This window comes from Lagopus muta, chromosome 2 (assembly GCF_023343835.1).
Source record: "Lagopus muta isolate bLagMut1 chromosome 2, bLagMut1 primary, whole genome shotgun sequence".
NCBI classification, from domain to species: Eukaryota; Metazoa; Chordata; class Aves; order Galliformes; family Phasianidae; genus Lagopus; species Lagopus muta.
The window spans coordinates 43,675,761-43,694,797 of record NC_064434.1 but is presented as its reverse complement, the minus strand read 5'-3'; the positions used below and the strand labels follow the sequence as shown (position 1 = coordinate 43,694,797).

General features: G+C 38.8%; 1 protein-coding gene and 1 long non-coding RNA gene across 4 annotated transcripts in view; both read left to right on the top strand.

Moving 5' to 3' along the window:
• SESN1 (sestrin 1) overlaps nucleotides 1–19,037 on the top strand; it is a 74,321-nt gene that overhangs the window by 16,916 nt on the left and 38,368 nt on the right. The gene's annotated exons all lie outside the window — the stretch shown is intronic.
• LOC125689906 (uncharacterized) lies at nucleotides 10,100–18,408 on the top strand. The gene is made up of 2 exons (XR_007375451.1): nucleotides 10,100–14,221; nucleotides 18,187–18,408. It is a non-coding gene; the product is annotated as an uncharacterized LOC125689906 (long non-coding RNA).

The window sequence follows — 19,037 nt, the reverse complement described above, 5'->3', positions numbered from 1 at the left end:
AGTTAAAATGGAGGTTTGTAAATTGTTTTGGACAGTCTATAACTTATAAGGACAGGTGCAGTTGTTTTTGTTTTGTTTTTGGTACAAGAAAGTACATTTTTCCATCAGCCAAGGTTATTTCCAAAGGCTCAAGAGCTTTTCTATTTCTAAAATATTTCTGTCCTTCTTCCACTTCACACTCCCTCACGCTTGAGGGCACTATAGATTCATTGCTCTCTTACCCTCGAATGGCTGTAGAAGGTCTTAGTGGAGGTTTGAACCAGAATTGAGTGTCTCTAGAATCCTTTCCTTTGAGTTTTCTCTCTTTATCTTTATAGATATGTTATAGAGGAACATGTTCTGATCTAGAAAAGAACAGTGCTTCAGCATTTCAGTGTTGTTTGTGTATGACTGTTGTACAGTTTAGCACTTGGAAAGGAAATAATTCCTCCTTAGTGGACTTTTAACTTGTTTTTGAAACCCAGGTGCAACAAGATGTCAATATGTAACCTGCACTAATGCAGCTGAGTGGCTGAAGTGAAGTTACAGAACCGGGAGGGAGGTTTGGAGGAAGAGCAAAACCATGTCAACAAGTACTGTACACTGCAGAGAGTTTAATACAGGGTGAAGTTCAAATTCTTTTTGAAGACAAAAGTATATTCTTGTTGCTGTTTAAGTTTATTCATGCCAAGCTTTTTTGTTTGACTGTACTATACATGAACTAGATCATTACCATTAAAAGAACCTGAAGTTCTTCCAAGTTTATATTCAGGCCAAATGAAGTAAGCCTCTAGCAAACATGCAACTAGATGACATAATAGCATATATTAAATGTGCAGAGGCCTTCTTGTTTCCTCACCCCCCCCTAATTATACTGAACAATAGGAGTTGAAATACATGCCTCTTTAGTGACATGGTCCTTCAACTCTGTTTAATAGAATTTCGTTTGAACACAGATCTGAGTGCAGTTGAGTCTTGTTTACAGTGGATAGCTGCAAGCAGTATGGAACCAGAGGTTCTGTTAAAAGTGCTGTGAAAATCTGGAACCTGAAGAACAACCAAGTCTTTCTCTGAGACTGATCTCACAGGGTATGCTGCAATACTTGCCTTCCTTCTCAGGCTCTCTGATTTACAGGTTCTTTGCTTGAGTGCATGTGAACTAAACTACAGTGTTTTAATGAAGTTCTGAGTAACTCATCTGTAAAGCTGACTTGTCTGATTTGCTGTGTAAAATGTGTTAAGGGGGAATATCCTGCCAGTTCCTGTGGCTGAACTGACAAGATTTAACTCACATGGCTGTGGTGAATTGATTGTTTGCAGTTGTGTGAACTTATTCTGATAAGAGCTTTTATTAATGCATATTTTGCCTTTCATGCAAATCTGCATGCTAAGGCATATATTCCATCATCTTATATTTTTCTCAAAAGATTTTGGAAAGGAAGAAGATCTAGAACAAGCTAAACATAAAGTGATGCTGCAGACAATTACTGGTTTAGTTTCTTGGCACAAGATTATAGATGGCAGACCATGGTCATTTCTTTCCCGATTTTCCCATGAGACCAAGCTAAGTTCCCCCCTCTCCCGTCATTCCCCACACCCGCTAAGTGACATGAATTAGCTACACAATTCCTGGGGTGAATATCTAGTATGTGTTAGTAGTACTAGCTCTTATGAATGTCAGAAGCCTAGAGTTGAAAATCGTAGAATCACAGAATGGCCTGGGTTGAAAAAGACCACAATAATCATCTAAATCTTGGACTTCAAAATTGTGTGAGTATTTCAGATTTTTTTTTTTAATAGCTAGTATTAAAATGAAGTTTGACCTGTGGTCAGATTAGCAGGCTGCCTTTGGGGTAGTTCCTCTCCTCCTCTTTTGAAGTTTTAATCTTCAAAAAATCAAATGAAGAAATGAGCAACAAAACAGAAACAAAGAAGGTAGCTTTCCTTTTAAGGTGAAGTTATCAGCCTCTTTGAAAGGAGAGTCAGACTGTTCAATTCTTTACTGTGAATTGTACTGATTGTATGGAACCAGGGGAAGCAGTAGTTTGTGCAGAGTTGTGTGTAGCGAGATTTTGCTTGTGTAATGTGCCACACAGCTAGTGTTTGATTTCTCCATGCTGGGAATCTCTTTATCCTGGATTTTGTATGTTTTTAAATGAATCTATGGCACAATGACTTGAATGTCTTAGGCCCACAATGGTACATTTCCCAGGCCCTTTGGACTTATCAGACTCAGCTGAATGGGAAAGGAGTGACTAGTATAGAAGCTTTGAGATTGTTGGTTCTGTGCCCGGACCAAAGCGAGTCCAGGAATAGCAGGAATATTACAAAAGAGTGGCAAGCTCTCTGGGCTCCTATGTTTCCATTGTCCAAATGCTAGTTTATGAACTTTTTAAAAAATATAAAGTTACAAGCTGAAGGAGAGAACACACGCATAAATGATATTAGACTTCCATGAAATAAGAATCTCAAAGTAAAAAAATATAAAGTAAGGTTTTGAGTTAATGGTAATCTAACAGTTGAACCTCTGGCAACAAGATCCAGCCTCTAGAAGGACTGAGGTATTGGAGCTTGCTGCTTCATGTGGGTTTGGAGTGGGCAGAGCCCTGTCCAGCTGTGCTCAGAACAGAGATGTAATGTATGCTCCTTGCTGTGTCCAGAGAAGATGGAGCTGAAGTAAGAGATGAAGTCTGGTTGCCATTTCTGGAGTGGGAAAGAACCGTATGTTGGCTAACGGGGATCAACACAGTAGCTTGGGAAGTTAGGCAGATATTTCTGAAACTTGTTGAGTCATCTCACATCAGTGTGCTTTTTTTCTTTGGAAAAGTATGGGGAAAAAGTATAGCTAATAGTAATATCATAAATGTTCCCTGAAATGCATCCATCTTTGTCCAGTTGTTGGGTGTTCTTTTCATGAAGAGTGTCCTGTGGAATGTACAGGTTTTGGTAGACAAGATTTTCTTTACTTGTTTTGGGTTCTTAATAGTCTGATTACCAAATGATGGGTAGTTCATTCTCTGCTGGGTTGTTGTGATAACCAAAAAATGAAACATGTCATTCACACCAGTTTCATGTCAGCTGTGAAAGTATACAGTTGGAACAAAGTAGGTTGTGTGTGCGTGCTGATATGTATATATCTTGCTAAGACAAAAGAATACTTGGCAGTTAGCAATCAGTCATTTCACAGCTCAATAGCCAGCTATCATGAGTGAAGAGTGGAATCTACAAATGTTAGGTTGGTAGAATCTGGAAACAAAAGGAATGTGAATGGTAACAACTATTCAATAAATGTCTCTGTGCTTGGCTAAAAACAGTTTTGAGTTGGGTTTTCTTTTAATGGCTGTGGCCTTGTGTAAATTCTGTCCATGTTAACTGAGCTTGTGATATGCTCTTATGGCCTTCTAAATACTTACTCTGTACCAATGTGTTCCCTGTAGGCTGAAGTAGATAATCTCCTGATGTCTGATTTGCATATTGTTTGGTCTAAACTCTGCCTAGACCAATTTCATTATTACACTTCATGCCTAACAACCAGCAAGTCTTGAAATCTTGAGTCTTCCTCTTCCCAAGTTTTCATTATGTTTTTCAGTGTTCTCGCTGGTTTTGCTTACAACTTTTTCCATCATCTTACTGTTTTTATACTGATAGTGCTGTTTGTTCTGTATATGCAGAACCTATGTTTAGTTCCACTGGTGCTTACAGCATGAAACTATTGATTTCTGTATTGACTGCACAGACAGGATGTGTGTCTATGTGCTCTGTGCTGAGCCTGTATCAGTACCTGTCCTTTTTGATAGCACATACTTGCATCATGCAGCGTGCAGGTCTGCAGCAATGTGCGCTTCTGACATGTGACAGCGTAACAGAGAGAAGTGAGGATATAAGGCAAATAGCATCTAGCTGTCTGAAATCACAAATGAAGAAAAAACTTTCAGGCTCTGGGCAGTAAAAATTTGATGTTGCTAAGTTGTAGTACTCTGTCAAAATAGTCTGCATCATCTGCATGAATCTAAGGTACAGCACTAAGAGCCAAAAGTAGGTAAGTAGTAATTTTTTGTGTGTTTGTTTTTCATAGAATCATAGAATGGCCTAGTTTGAAAAGGACCTCAAAGATCATCTAATTTCAATCCCCCTGCCATGTTGCAGGGTTGCCAACCACTAGGCCAGGCTGCCTACAGCCATATCCAGCCTGGACTTGAATGCATCCAGGGATGGGGCATCCACTGTTCCAGTGTGTTGTGACTTCTTGTAGATTTCTTTAATACGTCTCTGTCAAGGTGCTTGTACTTTTTAGCATTATTTACCCAGTGCTTTCTGGTGGTAGCATTGTATTATATTGTCATTAGAATTACTACTTCAAGATTTCTAGTTTGGGTCCATCTGAACATAGAAGATGACAATCCCTGTCCCAGAATTCTTTGTAAAAGGTGCAAGTTTTTTCTAACAGCCTCAAACTGATTTAAAGATGAAAAGTTATTCTAAAATGAGACTTTTGAAGTAATATAAGCTGCACAAACAGCCAGTTTTCTAATAAAGTAACTTTTGATTTGACTGTAGGAGATTAATCCTGAGATGTAGTTATTTATTCTGTTGTTGAATTGTCATAGTGGAGAAGTTTTACAGTGGAACTATGAACTTGTCAGTTTCAAAGTCTGCCAGTAAAAGTTATGGTGGATGACTTCTAAGATCATGTCTTAACTTCTGAAGCTTTTACCAACTTCATGTGTTCTTCTGTTGAAAGATTCTTTCAATATTGGTTTGTCTCACAGAGTGGAGGGAAATATAATAAGGCTTTGATCTTTCAAGGAGCTGACAAGTGAGTGTTTTCTTTGAGTTCTTTGACTTTTTCATTAGAAGAGGAGTGGCCAGCAGGACAGGGAGGTGATTGTCCCTGCCTGCTCTGCTCTTGTCAGGCCCCATTTGGAGTGCTATGTCCCGGTCTGGAGCCCCCAGTACAAGAAAGACAGAGAGCTGGAGTTGGAGACAGGGAGCTGTTGGAGGGGGTCCAGATGAGAGCCACGAAGATGATCAGGGGACTGGAGCACCTCCCCTATGAAGACCGGCTGAGGAAGCTGGGCTTGTTCAGCCTGGAGAAAAGAAGGATGTGGGGTGACCTCATTGCAGCCTTTCAATACCTAAAGGGAGCCTACAAACAGGAGGGGAATCAACTCTTTGAAAGGGTTGATAACAGCAGGACAAGGGGAAATGGCTTTAAGTTGAGGGAGGGAAAATTTAGGTTGTATGTCAGGGGGAAGTTCTTTACAGTGAGAATGGTGAGGTGCTGGAACAGGCTGCCCATAGAGGCTGTGGATGCCCCGTCCCTGGAGGTGTTCAAGGCCAGACTGGATGGGGCCCTGGGCAGCCTGGTCTAGCATTAAATGGGGAGGTTGGTGGCCCTGCATGTGGCAGGGGGGTTGGAGATTCATCATCCTTGAGCTCCCTTCCAACCCTGTCCATTCTGTGATTCTGTGACTTTTCAAGACTCCTTACAAAGAAATCTGGCACTTTTCTCTAAAATGCACCTTCTTTAGTGAAATTGAAGCAAAGAAGTTCTGGGATTGGGTAGGGGGCAGATGAGTTATTGCCTCATCTCAGTTTGCTTATATGTAAAATGGAAATTATTCTTACTATTTTAAGTTATGCAGAAGAACTGCTAGGATAAAGTTATGGGGATATTTTTATTTGAAGGAGCAGTATTTCCAGTTAACTTTTATACACTACTGCACTTCAGAAAGCTTCTACAGTGTAACTTGCATGTGAAGAAAATTTAAATTTAGATAGAACACAGTGGAAATCATTATACCCAAGAGATGTAATCTCTCCTAAGACCATGAACAGGCAACCTGTAATGCTGCTATTTGCACTATTGCCATTTCATTTCATTCTTAACTTTTAATTTGCTGTAATTCAGAAGTAGCTCAAACATACTCAAGCTTTCAAAGGAAAAATAAGCTGGGGGAGAAGAGAGCACAAGTAATAGGACTTGAAAGCAACTTTTTTTAATAGCCTTTGCATCCACATATGCCTGCATTTTCTTTCCTTAGAACCCTAAGACTGTTTTGTTTTGAATGGTGAGGAGCTCATCTTTTAACGTGTTGAGCTTTTCTCACTTGCTGTGGCAATGTAGCTAGCTTTAAGAAGTAAGGAAGCTGTTTAATAGAACTCCACAGTATCTTAGGATACAAAAAGTAACATACCGGTAGTGTACAGGAAGGCAGGATTTGGCCAAAGTGGAATCTGATCAGAAAACCTGGCTTAATTTAATCACCTTTTTTGAAAATAAAACAAACAAAAAAAACTTTTGCTTGTCTCAATATGTTTGCAGCCTCCTCAACTTAGTGTTTGGTAGTAATCTGTGCCTGTACAGCAGTCCTTTGAAATGAGGACATTTGAAGCAAAGCTAAATGGACATGCCTTGTGCTAGCACAACCATAGTGCAATTGCAAGACAAGATTGTAGATTGGCTTAGGTTGGAATGGACCTTAGGGGCCATGTAGCTCCACTGCCACCCATCAGATCAGGCTACCCAGGACCCCATCCAACCTTGCCTTGAAACCCTTGAATTGGTAGGGCGTTCTCTGGGCAGCCTGTGCCAGAGCCTCACTGTCCTCTGAGTTAAAGAATTTCTTCCTGCCTTCTAACCTAATCTCCCTTGTTTTAGTTTAAAGCCATTCTCCTCCCTTGTCCTATCACTGACTGTATAAAGAACTCAGCTTCCCTGCTGTTTGTAAGCTCCATCTTAAATACTGGAGAACTGCAGTGGTGTCTCCTGGAGCCTCCTCTTCCCTAGGCTGAACAAGCTCAGCTCCCTCAGCCTTTCTTTATAGCAGAGGTGCTCCAGCCCTCTCATGGTCTTCACAGTCCCCTGGACCCAATCCAACAGCTCTATGTGTTTCTTGTGCTGAGGTCCCCAGGCCTGGATGCAGTACAGCAGGTGGGGCCTCATGAGGGTGAGGGAGAGGGGAACAAACGCATTCCTCACCCTGCTGGCCACCCCTCTTTTGATGCAACCAAGGACACAGCTGGCTTTCTGGGCTGCAAGCACACACTGCTGCCTCATGTCACGCTTTCTATCCACCAGAATCTCCAAGTCCTTTGCTACAGGGCTAAGTAAGGTTTGTGTTGTGCCTTTGTATATTTGAAGGGTGTATCTTAATAAACATACTCTGTTTGCCTATTACTTCTGCCATTTTACAAGTCTCATTGCAAAGTGGGGCTAGCAGGAGCAGAAAGAAGGGTGGAGAATGCCATCATCTGGAAACCTGCTATGACTGCAGCAGTGACCTCCTCATAGCTGTGAAATCATGTTGGCCAGGTCATTTCTTTCCTAAAGATAGATGGGAAACAATGGTAAACTTCCACAATTGCTTGCAGAAGTTCCCATGTTCAGTTTAAGAATAGAAAGATGAATCTAAGCCATGTTTTCACTTACATAAATGTTTTCTCTTATGCAATTCATGTGTAGTTAATGTAGAGTGCCTGTCTGACCACTGCAGCTGTTTAAAATAGAAAAGCAGATGGGACAAATAGAAAGATTTACCACACAGCTTGATCTCTTCCCCTGAAGCAGCCATCCATCAGCAGTGCTGTCGACACAAACAGCCCAACGAGTTTCCCTTCAAAGTTGCTGTGGAGCCAGGAGAAACAGCTCTCTGCCACAGCCTTGGGATTGGCCCACTAGGAACACACCTCTGCAATCTGCTCATTTCCTAAAAATAAGGTACAATATGTAACATTTGATTTAGAAATCTTTTATCTTGCATTCAATAGCCAAATAAGCTTGAGCAAACAGTTAACCTCTTTGGAACTGCTGCAAGGCTTAGCTAAATGAGTGCAATGAATTCAGGCTTTTCTCCTGAGCACAATGAGGCCTGTGTGAGTTGTCTAGAACTGTTGTTCACATTTTAATGGGTGGGTATACATGATATTAAATAACTTGTTTGCATCTTTACTACAGCTGAAACTATTTTTCAGGCTTCATAATAATGTACTGACTTCAGCTTGTTGTGAAAGGAGTTATTCTTTTAAAGTTGTTTTATGTTCCTTTTGTAATGTTCTGTATGCAATTGCAATCGTGGTTTTTTCTTTGTTTTGCAAATGCCTAGTATCTATTCCTGGTCATATTTCAGTGAATTATAGCTTTTTTTTTTTTTTTTAATTGAAATCAATTTAAATAGATCTGCATTTATTTTTGTTTGTTTTGTTGATTTTTTTTTTTTTTTAATTTAAAGAAAAGTTGACTTAAAACCCTGCACTTCTATAGGTTGTTACTGAATGAGAGACTTGATCAGCTGTAACGACTGTAAGATCAGCTGTAACGATCAGCTGTAAGTATCTGGCATAACTCAATACATCAGGACTCATTAACCAAAGGAGACCAACAATATGGAAAATAAGTACTACTTTTGTTATGGTTCAAATGAGATGCACTCAGAACCAGAAGGTTGTGAAATGCTTGTTTGTGAAAGGGGAACTAACATATTTATCAAGTAATCAAAGTTTTTATGGACACTAAATACAGGAATATTGACTTGTAGAGGTAATTGCCTTCAAGAAAAGGCAGAGATGCATAGAAGGATGAGGAGAGAAACGGATCAGGGGAGAGATTATAAGCAAGACAGGAAAACTTCCAGAAAGTTCTTTAAACCTAAGCTAGTTGGGTTTTTTTTCCCCTAAATAATTGTTTTTCCATTTAAACATGAGTAAATTTTGTGGCTGTTGATGCTATAATTGCTAGTTTGCTTTTGAATAACAATCTATTATCCTTATGTGGATAGATGTAACATCAAGATTTTCGAACGGCCTGCCTTGTTATGTTAGTTCTGATTGGTGTAGCTTAGCCCTAATTACATTCTTAAATCTGCACCATTAGTGATGGTTTTCATAAGTTTTCAAATGATCCCATTCAGATTCCTTGCTTTTTGGAGAGAAGTGGTGAGGAAATAATAACACCTGTATTTATGGAGGAACTACCAGGGAATATATTTAAAATTGTGAGACGCAAGTCAATGTTCTTTGTTTAAATTCTTAACTCAGAATGACGTTTACATACAGCTAGCTGTATGGAAGGCACTGATGTGCTGATAATGGCAAAAGAGGATCCCACACAAAATCTGTGTAAGCAGGCTTTAAGTGTACTTTGTTGAGTCAGATCAATCTGAAAATAACCTTCTGTATGAGTTTTATAGTTCCATTTATATACACACCATTCAAACAATAACAAACAAACAAAAACCCAAGAAGTGCACTTTAGACCTTTAGCTATATCCATTAGATCCAGGGACCCGGGGAATTACTTAATTTGTTTAGCAGTGATCTATGAACGTTCTTTTAAGTTACACTTTTCCCTAGATCAATAAAATGATGAAATGGCTTGGTTTCAGAGCTGCTGAGTATGCTGTGGAGAAATTTCTGTTGTTCAGTCTGATCTGTTAGTCCCTGTGATGTGAGACATACAGAAATAGATTGTACATTTTGCACATTACCGTCTGATTCTTCAGCATGAGGGATTGTTGCTCTACAGATTTGTTTTGTTTTCTTTAATATTCTCACCTTTACAGATTTTCTTACAACCTGGGCAATATTTGCGTAGCGTATGGACTAAGTTGAGAACACTGAGTAGTGTAGCGTTTCATCACACTGAGTATATTAAATAAAATGGCCAGTTGAGTAACACTGAACACAAGCAAAAACATGTAAATGTTGAACAGTGGTTACAGTATTTTATAGGAACATGTTCACATGGATTGTGAACAGCCTTTTACAGGCCTTCTCTCCAGCCTGTTTAGACCAAATGTAACCTGTATTTTAGATAGGATTCTAAATGTGTCTTTTTATCTTACTCTTGTCTTCGTTTTGAATTTGTCTTATTTTCTTCAGTCTCTTTATTTTAATCTTGGAGCAGCTAATGTGGATGGATTACTCAGAATGAAACAAAAGCAATTTTTTCAAGCAGAAGGGACAAGCCTGTGCTTGTTGTGATTCGTTTTATCACCTCTATTTAGCAAAGGGGAGAAGATGGAATGATAGAAATGAAGGAAGGCATCCTCATTCAGGAAAGCACCAATCCATTGTCTGGTGAAACTGGAAAGGAAGCTGCGGCAATTAAGACGGTAATGTAACTGCTTCGAAAGGAACAGATGGAGGAGGGCAGTTACAGATGTTTGGCTGGGAAAATGGAAAGTAGACTGGTTGAGCAGCGCAAATAACTCATTAATTCCTTATGCTGAGAGAACACTAATTTATAAATGATAAAAGTAAATTTAAGAGAAAAAAGTGAAAACTTCTTTTGTGTACAAGTATCTCTTGTTAAGTCTTTAAAGAAAAAGTGAAGTCTCTTTTTTTTTAAGTAAGGTTGGATTTTTTTAGAAGCTAAAATAGGCCAAAAGTTTACCCTTGAATGAGGGAAATGTTTAGCTTAGGTTATGCTTGGCCAGGATCTTTTGTCATGCAGCCCAGGGAATAGGCAGAGCACATTTAGTGAATTCTGAGATTAAATTACATGTCTCCTGGAGGAAGCAGAAACATGGTCTGTTCTGTCAGCAATTAAAAGCTAAATAAAGAAATAGATTTTGACAAATCTGTAGTGACTTCAAGGAACTTAGTATAGGTTTCAGAGGTCCTGTGTATTAACTTCATCAGCTGCTTGCAATGATATATCTTAATCTAGAAGTGGAAGTGGAAGCTGTATAGGACCTTTTGGAATTGCATGTACCACACATATTAGATGGTGAGTCCTGGCAAAGGAAATTCAGAATTTTAGTAACATGGTGTAGGGTGTTAGGGTGTATACATCTGTGTGTCAGTGATCTCTGTAGGGTTTGATGTAACCTGTTGGTGGTATTGTGAACAGTCTAATCTGGGGGAGTGGGGAAGAGGCTGTAATTCCTGAAATCCATACTTTAGCCAGTGTCATGGCTAAACATACATTACAACAATGCTTGCCTTTGGTGGGAAAATGTTCATAGCTGGGAATTATCTGGGTGGTTTTTAGAACTGTATTCCCTGCACTCTGGGGCAGTATGCTTTCTGTGATATCCTTTTTATGTTGTGTTTCTTGTTAAAATAAATCATAAGCTGCTGTGATAAATGGTTGAACAGGAAACACCTTGGTACCCTCAGTGCCTTAAAATAAGAGGTAGAAGAAATCTTTGCCAAAAGGAAGCTGATAAATAATTGCACCAGCACGCAGGGATTTGGCTGTGTTAGAACATTCTGCTCCAAGGGGAAACTAAGGCAAAAATATGCAAAGTTTGGAGATCTTACAGTGACTGAAAAGATACTTAAAACCCCTCCCTTCTGTCTTTACTTATGTGAGCAGGTGGCTGTAAGCTCACCTTGCTGAAAAGCTGATGAAGAAGAGAGAAATCCCCAAAGTAAATGTATTTAAGAGTAAAGGAGGACTTGAAACAAAAGGATAGGTTACAGGTGACAAATCTAACACTTGTATCACTGAATCAAAGCTGGAGAAGATAATGAGTACAGTTTAATTTGGGGGGAAGAGCTGCATAATTAAGTAAAATGGGTTGGTTGATTGGCCTGAATGTTAAATAGAACATAGAAAGCACTGTGCATCAACATAAGTTTGGGGTTTTTGTTTGCTGTTTTTTTTTTTACCTTTTAGGGCTTTTTCCTTCATCCCCTTTCCCTCTCCCTCCATTTTATAACACTGCTGCTCAGAAATATTCTTCTCCATCTTACCCATAGCCATAAATACAGCAATAGAAGTACTTTTGTACATTACTGTGTCTACATTTGGGGATTTTACAGCTATATTTCTTTCTAAATTTGTATTGCTTTGTATTACTGAGGCATTGTGTTAAAAACAAACCAAAAAAAAAAAGAAAAGAAAAAAAAACACAAAAAACCAAGCCCACACTGCACAGATATGACCTAATCTTTCCTTGGAAAGGATAGTTATGACCTTTCCTTTGAGAAAGCCTTGACTGTGTGTTTTTGCTGCAGATATTTTGACAGAAGCAGCTGAAGTACAGATGAGTCCTTTTCTTAGTCCCATGACTGCCACTCAGATTTGTCAGGATGTAAGTATTAAAAAGAAGGACTTCCCTTTGCAGAGTTAAACCTCTTTTTGCAGTAGTTCCAGGTGTTGTCTGGAAGCAGGAGGGAGTTTTCAGATCACGTATGACAGGGGGAGGTACAGGAATGTCAGAGTGGGCTCTGCCCTCAAAGCTGCCAGCTGTTAACCCTGATAGATTATCTTTCCTCTAGAGCTGCAGTGGAGGAAGGACATAAGAGTTGCTGTTCGCTAGTATCTGTTTGTGATGAGTGAAGAAGCTTCTGTCCATGACTAAAATTATCCCTGCACCCCAGGGTACCAGCAGCAGCACTGTGCCACGGTGACAAAGTTTCCAGGGTTGCTGCTTAGTGAGAATTTCTGCAGGGTGCTGTTTGTATTTGAAATTGTTTATGCACCTTGAATTCTGTCCCCTTAAGTGCTGACATGACACAGTAAATTATGTGCTGAATGTGATCTTCAGCACAGCCACTCTCTGATTAAATTCTGGGAATGCAGATTAAAATTTTAGTCAAAGGCAAGTTCTGCATTTCTTAGTGCCCAACTTACATCTTCTCAATTTTTTGATGTAGGATATTATGTGGATCAGGTAATATCTGGATTTGAAAGGGGGAAGTTCCTGTATTTGCCTACATTGTCTCAGATCTCTGGTGGAACTCTGTTGCATTGTTGTAGTCTATTTATGCCTTCCTGCAAGTTCTGGAAGTGCTGAAGCTGCAGAAAGCACAAGTGTGGTTTTGAGCAGCTTTACAGCATGTTCTGTTTTAATCACTTTCATCAGTTTTATCATGCAGTGAGAGCTGTGTGCTGTATCTCCTTATTGTGGGAGGAGAAGGGGAAATTTAAGTTGTAATTAAACCCAATTTTAATATATAGTTTGCATATGAAAATCATAAATGTAAATGTTACAACCTTTCCTAGGACTGTTTGAGCACTACAAAACAATAAGTGGTGGGGTGAACAATTCCACAACAGCAATTAAAATACAAGTCTATGAGTGGCACTTCCTTGTCCATAGTTTCAGAATTAGGAAAAAGAGGATTTTTCAGTTTTGTTCTCAGAGCAACAGCTTCATAACGCTGATATAACACTAAGTAGAAAACACAAATTGCTCCAGATTCTGCACAATTGCACATTTGATCTGTCCCAGGAATTTTGTATTGGCTGGTTAAAGTAATTTGACTAGGAAAGAGTCTATGCACTACTGGTATCGGGACAGATACTGGGGTAAAAAATGGGTGCATTGCCTGACTGTTCTGCCAAGTTTAAGGTGGTTCTTCCTAGGTAGGATGTGTGTGCTCTTAGCTTCCATCCAAAATTATAAGTATTGACCAAAGCAGATGACTTTTGATTTGTTTAGCTAACGAATAGCGTGATGTAAGAGTACAGAGGTATTGCTGCCAAAGCAGCCCTTGGATAAGAAATTAGCAGGAGCTTTGAATTTCACATTCAGCTTTAAAAATGGATATTTAAACAGTAAGGTAGGGGCTCAGGAAATATTAGCTAGTGTTAAGTATCTACATTGAAAGTTGTTTTCCAAAATGCTTTCGGAAGGTGGTGGTTCTGTTTAACTGTCATTGATTGGGTAGGCTGCTACTCAGGTTTCTGACTTAGTTGTGGCTTTTGTTCTTCTCTGTAGCAAGCACTGTTTTTAAGACATTCAAAGATCAATTCAAATGCTGTGCACGTTTAAAATCATGATTTTAGATATTTAAGTAACCTTAGCGGTTTTATAAGAACACAGTATTTAATTGGCAGTTGTTTGAGTGACTGTAAGGTAGACAAAAGATTAAAAAATGGAGCAGAACCTACCTAATGTGAAAAATCACCCCTGACTCACGACCAAACATTGTCTCAGTATGCTTAGTGCAGCATTTTTTTCTCAGAATGTTTCCCGTGTTTGTTAGATGGCTTAGCTCCAGCAGTGCTTTAACATAGTCAGCTTGTTCTTTTCTTGTAGGTCTCACTGATTATGTTTTCCTTCTCTTCACTACTGAAGTCTGTAATGTAAGCTGTATATTCCTTTTTCTTCCCTGATTTATGTATTTCCTCACAGATATAAACTCTTCCATTTTCTGTAGCTTCCATGCAACGTGTAAAACAGGATTTATTTTTCTGTCCCATGAGAACTGTACTTTTTAAACCTTTTCATATGACACTGTGATCTGAGGAAGCTTGGACAGGCAGCACTCCTGGTGTTATGGTATGGTACGTATACAGAAGTTTTCAAATCCTAATTATTTTATTACTGAGACTAATGTAAGAAAATTGTAGTTCTAGCTAGTACAATGAAATCATGATTTCTGAAGAAACTCAAGATCTTATTCTTCTGCATACGACAGCTCCAGATCACAAAGTTTTTTTTTCTGTCTGTTGCTGTTTTCTTGTCTAACATGTACCTCACTTACTTAATTTGTCTGTTTCTCTTGCATTTCCCTTTGCCTCTTAGGGTTCTCAAGCTTTTGGAGGCTGCTGTAACGTCACATCCTTCCATTCAGCTGCTCAGGGACTTTCCAGTCCTCACAGCACCATCCCTTAGGACTTCTTTCCAAGTGTTCCTGTCCAATCGTGGTTAATCGTTTATTTTTTCAAATGTCACTAATGCACTTACTCTAAGCTAGAGAGCTTGACTGTATTCTCTCTCTCTTCTCACTTAATTTATTGCAAAATATTTTCTAAAACAGCAACAAAGTCCCAATTTCCCCCTTCTTCTTTTATGAGTAAATATCTTGCCTTGCCTGCTCTGCAGTCATTTATGTGTTTGCAACACAATAAATCTTTAAGCAAAGTTCACATTCTGTTTTCCAACCACTGACATGAGATTTCATTATTGTTAGGCTTTGTTGGTTGGTTTGGTTAGTTTATTGTTTTTGAGAACATTGTTGCAAAAATCTTGACACCTTAACCCTGGGAGCTGTAAGTTACAAGCCTGTCAAATGTGTTATTTTGCCATCACAGAAAAGAACCAGCTGTACTACTAATTATAAATTTTCTCTAGCAGACAGGTGCCATGAATTAGTTACATTGCTGAAGTTTTCTGCTGAACATCCAGTAGCAGCCCTTGACAGTGTTTTGGAGCACTGTTGGATGCATCGTTGGCCAAGGGGAGAATTTGTTCTAGCAGCAGTTGTTAGGATGGGCTGAAGGTTAAGTCCTTATGACAGTAACCACACTTGGAAACTTAATCTATTGTTGGAAAATTCCCTCCTGGTTGTTAATATAGGAAAGGGAAAGATTCTTTTGGAACTGCTAATACAGTAATTAAACATTGTCAACATTGACAGTGTGTGATTTACAGTGTAGCTTTAGACATGGATTAATCAGTGCAACAGCAACAATGAAATGCAGCCTTGCTTTTTGTGACTTCCCTAAAAGCAGAGTGACTTTGAACTGTTCTGCCAGGCCTCACAGCTTATAAGGGGCTGCTAGGAAGCCTCAGATACAATTAACACAAAGCATGGCAGGAAGCCATGAGAGACAGCAGACTGTCTTTTTTAATTCTCTGTGTCCTTGGGGGAAGATGAGTTTCACTTCTCTTTGCACGTATTTCATGCCCAGAGCCTTTTTAGAAGGAAAGTCACCACTTCTGCCTTCCGTGGTGGATAGCTACGTTCATATTTCTCCTTATTTCTTCCCTCCCCTTGTGACCATTTGAGTTTTCTACTTTGCCAAGACTTACAGCTCCTTTCTTTCTCTGTGGAACTTAAGGAGTGGTCCATCTGCGGCTATTGACATTTGAGGGATCTGAAACAGTATCCTTTCTACCTGTTTCTGCATCAGGTTTCTTTTGCATTCAGTCCTTTTGACTCTTTTCTGCTGCAAAATGCAGAGAGTAGGAAGCATCGTGTAGAATAGCTGAAGGAAATAGGTGTTCAGGCTGTGTTAGGCCAGGTTAGATAATTGTGATAATCTGATTTGATCTCTTGTATATGTAGGTCATGGAGTTTTGTTTTTCTCCCAGCAGCTGAATGCAGGCATATCTTTCTGAAAGTTCTCTTGCTTTAATAAATTGAAGCAGTGGTCCTTTTTCCATAGTAAGAGATTGCGGTGTATGTTTGCTGCTAGGAAATGGTGGTACTTCAAGAAGAATTTGTAATATCAGTTTCCATTCAGTACTTTTCAGTTTCATTCACTGTAGTTTTCTGTGGTTTTATGAATCTGAAAGATATAATTTTTTTCAATCTTTTTTCTTTTTCTGTAATCTTAATAAGACTAGGAGTTGTGTGTATGTACCAATGTGTAATATGTGCAAATACATATTCAAAAAATCAAGCTCTCTTTCGACGTTCTATATCATAATTTTGCTTTAAGCTGTGTACTAAGATGCCTCTTGTCTTTATCAAGTCCAACTGGAGCCTTAACTATCTGTCCAGTATTTCCAGATCATTTGAGACACCAGGAAAGTCGCCATCCTCTTAAATGATCTTATCAACCTAGTGTGTGGAGAACAGGTTGTTTCTGTTCTACCTGATATCCCTATTTTATACACTTGAGATCGAACTCACCTTCTGAGCAGCTGAACTGTGCTTAAATGCACAATGGAGTGTGATTGGCAGTTCCCAATGTTCTTTTGGGAGTCTGATTTCCAAATTACTTTCCCATGTGTACATGTTATATTTTCCTTACGTGTGGGATAGCTTGTTATATTAAATAATGTTTCTGTAGAACCATAGAATAAGATAGGAAAGGATCCAAAGAGATTTGTTAGATATGTCAACATGCCCCAGGGAAGACTCAGTTACGATATCTAGGCCATGCTTGGGAAGTTCCTCTGACTGGTTTTAAGACTACCAGCTGTTAAGACTACAGAATCTCCTTTCTCTTCTTTGTCTCCTCCTCCTTAGGTGAAATGTCTGTGGTGTTTTGGCTTTACTCCCCGCTCCTGATCTTTCTCCCTCATCTTTTCTAGGCCTCTGACTATTCTTGGTGAGAGTACAGGGGGCTGTATTCAGCTCACATCTTTGATATACACTGACCAAAATGACAGGGTATCCTGCTGAGCAGAACAGAGGCTCGCTTCCTCTGTCTTGGAAGATAAGTTACTCTGTATGAATCACGGTATGGTTTTTGGGACTTTGGTTTTTTTTTTCATGTTGACCTCACCATGCCATAATCCTTGATGTTTCACCCTTCAAGCAGAGCATCTCTAGCATCTTGTTTCCCCTTCCTGTCTTTGTAAGTAGATAGTTCCTACTGTAGAGTAATGTATTTCTTTCATGATAATGGTATTCCCTTGTTATTCCCTTTTTTTTTTTTTTTAGATGAATACAGAACAATTCTCCAGTTTTCAAGAACCTCTAGAAGTTCATTTGTCCTCTCAGATTCCCACAACCCTTGTGAGCATATTGAGCTTACATCATTAATGTAAGCATTCTCTTGATTCCATAAATCATTCTGTGTAGAACCAGATTTAGGGGTGTTTCCTATGCAGTCCCACTTGCTACATCTTTCTGTATTGGTGGTGAGCTATTAATGACTTTATTCAGCATAAGACAGTTTTTTTTGTCCAATTGCAGCAGCCCCATCATGAAAAAGTTTCCTTAGCTGCCTTGAAATCATGATCCTAATGTGCTAGCTCTTCCTTGTTTTCAGACTTGCTATCCTATTGAAGAAGACAACTGAGAAAGATTTGTTGAGGAGCTATCCTCATGTGTATGTCACTGATTTTTGGCTTTCACTCAGCTGTGTGTTATCTTTTAGGCAGTTACAAACTGCTTTGCAGAATTTTTGTCAGTTTTGTTTTGTTTCAGTTTTTTTTTTTTTTTTTTTTTTTTTTTTTTAAGGAATTGAAATTCAACTGGTTCCTTTTTTGTTTTCTTCCTTAAATAAAGGCACTGCTTCTTGTTTCTCTGGTTTTTGATCCTTCTTCCATCTTCTGTAGATTCTTGAAACCGTTACTGGCCAATGCTGATTTCACTAGCCAATTGTCTTCAGTCAGTTCTCTATGCATTTAAAAGTGTAATTAATGAAGCTGAGTCAATTTAAGAAGATGTAACTTAAATTCTCTCTAGCCTGACTTTCCCTTTTCTAGTCTGACACTTCATGTTGATGTAGAGCTCTGGTGGTTAAAAAATGGAAATTCAGATGGTTTTTATGAGTAATGTTACCCTGTTATTTTCCGCTCTACTTATTATCTCATTGCCAAATTTCAAAGCTTTTGCTTTTAATTCCAGGTTAGGAGGGCAAGAGATGCTGAAATACTGAGCCTGATGAATTTGAGTGTTTGGCACCTTTCCAAATTTTATCACCTTTTGGGGCTATATAAATGTGTATTTCATGATACGGCCATACAAATGATGTTGCCTACATCACAACATCTTGGTAAGTCCCAGTTGTGTATGTTAGTCAAAATAGCAGCTGCAGCAAACAGCCCAAGTGATATTTTTTTTTTTACCATCATCAATATAGACCAAAAGAAGATAAGCAAACAATAATAACGTCTCTAATTGGAGAATGGACAGAAGATGCAAATGAGGCTGACTGGGATAATAACAGGTTAGCTTGGCCTCAATACCTGAACTCTTTAGCTGAATTTTAGGTGGCTTGTACCAGTGTTTCCCTGAAGAAGCAGGAATCTGTACTTTTATTTGCCTTCACTTATTTGAATCTAATGAAAGAGCAGGAAGTCAATGATGGCTTTTTTGCCAAGACCAATTTCCTTGTCAGGAAAATGCTTTTATTTTATTTTAAAAATATATGCAGTGTGCACACATACACATTTTAATAAAGTTAACACAAAAATATTTGACTGCTCAACAGGTTAAAAACCTGAATACAAAATATTTATATTTAAAGTATAAGCACTTCTGTAATATAAGCTATTTTTATGGAGAAAGGACTTCTCGATCTTTAAATGTAAACTAACCAGTGCAGTAATCTCTACAGTTACCAAACAGCTGTGACTTGCTTAGTAAAGTCCCAGTATTCTACAGTTAGATGAACTACAGTAATATTTGAAGATAATTTAAAGATTTAGGGTGCTTTTGTGTGTGTGTGTGTGTGTGTGTGTGTGTGTGTGTGCAGA